Source organism: Hyperolius riggenbachi, chromosome 4 (genome assembly GCF_040937935.1).
Source record: "Hyperolius riggenbachi isolate aHypRig1 chromosome 4, aHypRig1.pri, whole genome shotgun sequence".
Classification (NCBI taxonomy): domain Eukaryota; kingdom Metazoa; phylum Chordata; class Amphibia; order Anura; family Hyperoliidae; genus Hyperolius; species Hyperolius riggenbachi.
This window is the reverse complement of record NC_090649.1, coordinates 285,339,831-285,345,830: the sequence shown is the minus strand read 5'-3', so window position 1 is coordinate 285,345,830 and position 6,000 is coordinate 285,339,831. Positions and strand designations below refer to the sequence as shown.

Here is a 6,000-nt window from a genome sequence, read left to right as displayed (position 1 = left end):
TTTCACTCAATCATGTCTTCCTCCAGGTATTAGACCCCTTAAAACATGTTTTCTAGCCTGATTGGCTGTCATGTGTCTGCTGACTGTAATGTTGTAGAGGGTAAAAGTTTTTAGCCCAATTATGTAGTATAGGAGCGGGTCAAACTCGCTATAAAGTTCGTGTTTCGACTTGAACGCGAAGCACCGATGTTCGCAGCCGAACCATTCGGGACAACTCTATTTCTGGACAACCAGCAGAACCTTGGCAGGTCTCCCCCATCTAAAATGTAGTCCCCCTGCCAGGTCCTCAGGTCTCTCCCTCTAATGTGATCCCCATCAGATGAGCCACCACCATCTGCTGGGCACCAAGGTCTCACCATCTAATGTGCTCCTTCCGGCCGAGCCACCACTTCCTGCTGTGTCATCAGGTGTCCCTCATCTAATGATTTTTGTTTCATGAATATAACATTACATATGTTCATAGGATGTTTAACAATGCAGAGGGGACTACTGCCCAAGTAATCACATAGAAGACAGCTACAAAGGCGTTTTTTGACTATTTCTACTGACTCAACACAAAGCAGCAATGCAACAAACTAACATGAACATAATAATGTCAGAACTTTATAGATTAGGTAACATTTTGTTCTAAAGAAATAAATCAACAAACATCATGTGGTAGAGGTGCATTATGCACATTCAATGTCATGCTTCTGTACAGACATAATGCAATGCCATGTTCTGTGTAAAATACTACCATCTAGTGTCTGAACAGGTACATAGAATATGTGTAAGGAACAGCAACACAGTGCTGGTGAAGTAATTTTCCATGTTTCCCTATGAGTACGTTTTTGTTACTGTTTCACATATATGTAGTTTAGCAATGCTGCAGACCCAATACTTTGCTATGCATACGAAAAGCGCATGAAATATGCTCTAAATTAAAGCCTAGCTTCTCAATTGGCCTCAATTCACTAAGCAGTTTAGAGTCTAAAGGACAGTTCCAAGGGAAAAAAAAACAAAACAATATCTACTTCCTCCAGTCCCTGGCAGGCAATCTGTCCCTCGCCACAGCTCTGGTATCCCGGGGTCCCCTGCGTTGCAGATGCCGACCTCGCCAGGTGGCCTCATGTGGCCTGGAGCGTTCTGTACAGGTGCCGAACGGCCGTGGGCTCACACAGGCACAGAAGAGGCCGACCTGGCAAAGTCAGCATCTGCAAAGGAGGGGACCCCAGGACACTGGAGCTGTGGCGAGGGACAGATCGCCTGCCAGGGGCTGGAGGAAGCCCCAGGTAAGTAGAGCTTGTTTTTTTTCCTTGGATGTGTCCTTTAAGGCTAGGTTCACAGTGGAAGCTGTGTTGCGTTCCCTGTGAGAGCAGCAGGGCTGAAGAGTTGGAGCAATTTTGGATGCCTAGAGTGGGAATCGTAAAAAAAATGCTCCAACTCCTAATTCATTTACTGTAACTACAATGGAGTGGACCAGGAGAACGAGGGAGCAGACTGACTTCAAGGGGCTGATGCCCCATGAAAGTAAAAATACTTTTCCCATTCGTCCCAGGTACACTGTAGCCCCTTTACATTTACCATGTCACATCCCAGTAATCAAGCCAGCAGCAGCTCGTCGCTGTGGTCATTAAGGTCTATAACACATGACACATAGCTTGCAGTGGGAAATCACGGAAGTGCTCTGGGCGCCACAGAAGTAAGGGCCCATATCCGCTAGTACGGAAATTAGGCCGAATCCACAGTTGCCCCGCAGGCAAATCGCGTGGGAAAACTCTGCCATTGGGATAATGCAGCAGCTGTCTGAATCACTTGCCATAGTCATTCGGACGACATTGCAGCATTTTTCCACCCACGCGAGTGGCAGTGAATCCCATAGTCGTGCATGGCACGGCCTCCTTGATTTGGCTGCGTACTCGCACAACAGGAAGTGCTGTCACGCGTCTCATAGGATGGAAACGGAGTCTTAGCCATGGTGTGACTGAAGAAAATGCAACTTCCAGGAATCGCAGGGTAACGCACTGCAGCATGTGCATTATGCCTAGTACACAAGATACGATTTTCCGTAAGATTTACCTGCCAGATAAATAATTTCCAACATGTTGGAAATTATCTATCTAACCATCTATCTGCCTATTAAGCAATTAAGCATTGCTCTACTCAGCAGGAGATAACCAGAAGACAATGCACCAGAGATAATGACCAGTCTCTACCAATACTTTACAGAAAATAATCTAATTACAGAAAATCTAACAGAAAAATCTTACAGAAAATTGTATGGTGTGTACTAGGCATAAAACGTGCCATGTGAGTCTCCGGCTGTGGTGCGATTCTTCCAAATCACACCGCTACAACAGCAGAATAAATGAATGTTATAGGGTTCCAATATATATTGCTAAAATCATAAAGTTTGTAATACCCAGTTACAGACAGCATCTTATATCAGCACCACTAAAGAACTCCTCGCTAACTCAAGACACCCCATGACAAACTCAAACTATGAAAAGCAACCAGCACTATTCATTATTTTCACTAATTCAGCTCGGAATCTATCTACTAGCCAATTCCCACCCACGTTCTCCGTGATTGGTCAGTAGGTAAGCCGGAAGATAGTGCATAAGTGAAAGGTACGTTGGCTTAGTTGAAACGCAGACATACCGTATCTAGCGTATGACTATGGGAGGGGGCGCGGCTCCAGCCAGCCAGTCAGTCTGCCTTCATCTCGGTCGCGCGCAATCTAGGCTTCCTCCACCGCTATCGTCCAATCACTGAGGAAGTGGGCGGAGGAAGTGGGTGGGATATTCGAAACTCCATGCTGTTGAGCGGCGCAGATGAATGTCGTCTGTTTTGATACGGAGTATGGCAACGCGGGAGTTATAATCTTTACTGAGGCGCTTACTACATCATTAGTTGTTGGTCAGTCAATGCTTGTTGTCTGTTATTATGGCTATTTTATGTGTTGTTTTTTTTTTCATTAAGGGATGCGGGTTGCTTTCTGATAATGGTGTCAGATTTTTTTTAACTAGTGCTGTGTTCCCTGGAGATCTGTCATGAGTGGTTTGTGTTCCCTGGAGATCTGTCATGAGTGGTTTGTGTTCCCTGGAGATCTGTCATGAGTGGTTTGTGTTCCCTGGAGATCTGTCATGAGTGGTTTGTGTTCCCTGGAGATCTGTCATGAGTGGTTTGTGTTCCCTGGAGATCTGTCATGAGTGGTTTGTGTTCCCTGGAGATCTGTCATGAGTGGTTTGTGTTCCCTGGAGATCTGTCATGAGTGGTTTGTGTTCCCTGGAGATCTGTCATGAGTGGTTTGTGTTCCCTGGAGATCTGTCATGAGTGGTTTGTGTTCCCTGGAGATCTGTCATGAGTGGTTTGTGTTCCCTGGAGATCTGTCATGAGTGGTTTGCGTTCCCTGGAGATCTGTCATGAGTGGTTTGTGTTCCCTGGAGATCTGTCATGAGTGGTTTGTGTTCCCTGGAGATCTGTCATGAGTGCGCGGTGTTCCCTGGAGATCTGTCATGGGTACTCGGTGTTCCCTAGAGATCTGTCATGGGTGCTCGGTGTTCCCTGGAGATCTGTCATGGGTGCTCGGTGTTCCCTGGCGATCTGTCATGGGTGCTCGGTGTTCCCTGGCGATCTGTCATGGGTGCTCGGTGTTCCCTGGCGATCTGTCATGGGTGCTCGGTGTTCCCTGGCGATCTGTCATGGGTGCTCGGTGTTCCCTGGCGATCTGTCATGGGTGCTCGGTGTTCCCTGGCGATCTGTCATGGGTGCTCGGTGTTCCCTGGAGATCTGTCATGGGTGCTCGGTGTTCCCTGGAGATCTGTCATGGGTGCTAGGTGTTCCCTGGAGATCTGTCATGGGTGCTAGGTGTTCCCTGGAGATCTGTCATGGGTGCTAGGTGTTCCCTGGAGATCTGTCATGGGTGCTCGGTGTTTCCTGGAGATCTGTCATGGGTGCTCGGTGTTCCCTGGAGATCTGTCATGGGTGCTCGGTGTTCCCTGGAGATCTGTCATGGGTGCTCGGTGTTCCCTGGAGATCTGTCATGGGTGCTCGGTGTTCCCTGGAGATCTGTCATGGGTGCTCGTGTTTCCTGACGGTTCCTCCTCTCCTTGAGAAAGCGGGGTTGCGCCCGCGTAACTAGTGGGGTTGCTTGAGGGGATCTGCCGTCTCTCCTGCTGACTGCTGCTCAAACCTACTACTGACCTGGGCTAAGTATCACCTCTCAGATTGTTCCTATGCACTTAGTCTGTGGGCTGCTACACTGTCATTCACTTACTTGCAGGTTACCTTGCATAAGCTCTACATGTATTAATTAATATAAATAAATATTTTTTTTTGTTTTTTCTTCTGCACGATAGCACTTTTTCCACATTAGTGGATCTTCTCAGTTTTGTCAGCAATAATGTGGAATGTTATATTTGTTTGTGTGATCATATACACTTTATCAACTTGAGGGTCTATTGTTGGATTTTTGTTTAATTGCTGTATTAGACCTTCTTTTTGAGCTATTGCACAGCACCATAATACTGAACCCGGGTTCATACAAGATACGGGTCCTATACAGAACCTGTACTCTTGTATTTAATATATATCTATATACATACTTATTGTTATTTTTGAGCAACATGCATATAATGATTCAGTATGGAGAATTTTTTATGGGATGTTTTATTATGTGGTTTTATTAGCTGCTGGGAGTGTATCCTTGTCCATGTGTTGTACCGTTAGGTAGATCATTTTGTAATAAAGATCCTTTATATTTCATTATCATATTGAGTGGTGCTTGTTCCAGGGTTTCTTTGCTCTACATACAGTTCTACTTGTTGACCCTAGCACACTCAACTACCTCCACAAAGGTGCGACCCAATCTTTGTTACTTGTTGTTCCCTGGAGATCTGTCATGGGTGCTCAGTGTTCCCTGGAGATCTGTCATGGGTGCTCAGTGTTCCCTGGAGATCTGTCGTGGGTGCTCGGTGTTCCCTGGAGATCTGTCGTGGGTGCTCGGTGTTCCCTGGAGATCTGTCGTGGGTGCTCGGTGTTCCCTGGAGATCTGTCGTGTGCGCTCGGTGTTCCCTGGGAGTCTGTAGTGACTGCGGGGTCTGTCGTGAGCGATCTGCGTTTCCTGGGGGGGGGGGTCGTGAGCGCTCTGTGTTTCCTGGAGGGTTTTTAGTCATGAGCTCTCTGTTTCCTGGGGGTGGTCTGTTGTGTGCCCTCTGTGTTTCCCGGGGGGGGGGGGAAATCTGTTGTGAGCGCTCTGTGTTTCCCGTGGGGGGTCTCTGTTGTGAGCCCTCTGTGTCTCCCGGGGGGGGGGTCTGTTGTGAGTCCTCTGTGTTTCCTGGGGTGGGGGTTGCCTGTCGTGAGTTTTCTGTGTTTCCCTGGGGTCTGCCGTGAGCGATCTGTGTTTTTACCCGGGTTTGTCAGGAGCACTCTGTTTTCTGGGATGTCTGTTGTGAGTGCTCTGTGTTTCCAAGGAGGTCTGTCGTGAGTATACTGTTAAGGGGCCCATACACTTGTCGATTTCAGCCATCATTTGATCGATCAGAAATCGATTCTTTCAAATTTATTGATCGAAAGATGGCCAATTGTGGCCGATTTCGATGGATTTGATCTATCTGACAGGATGGAAGATCTAGGTCGATCTGCTGCTGGTAGCAGATTGATGGCCAATAGAGTTAGATTGGATCTAATGGTCCAATAATGCATTTAGATAGATTTCCAATAGATTTCATTGTGAAATCTATTGGGAATCTGTTCCTAGTGTGTGGCACACATCAGATTCCTGTCGGATTTGACTTGACAGAAATCTGATAGTCAAATCTGCTGCAAATCTATCAGTGTATGGCAACCTTTATTGTGTGTCTTTTAAGGGGTGTTGGCTAATGTGTGATGTTGTCTGACACTGGTGTCTCAGATGGGAAAGGTGTCCGTTACTGACCTTTCTCATGGGTGGCTTTTCTTACTGGGTCCTTTCATGGGGTTATGGTCTTCCTGCATGACTGAACTGTTGCCCAAGGGATC

General features: G+C 47.0%; 1 protein-coding gene across 1 annotated transcript in view; it reads left to right on the top strand.

The window, feature by feature from the left end:
• The first annotated feature begins 2,782 nt into the window (after positions 1-2,782).
• The window catches only part of MCM9 (minichromosome maintenance 9 homologous recombination repair factor), a 77,083-nt gene continuing 73,865 nt past the window's right edge, over positions 2,783-6,000 (top strand). The window contains exon 1 of the mRNA XM_068231368.1: positions 2,783-2,898. The gene's annotated coding sequence lies outside the window, so the exon portion shown is untranslated. The remainder of the gene's footprint in view (positions 2,899-6,000) is intronic.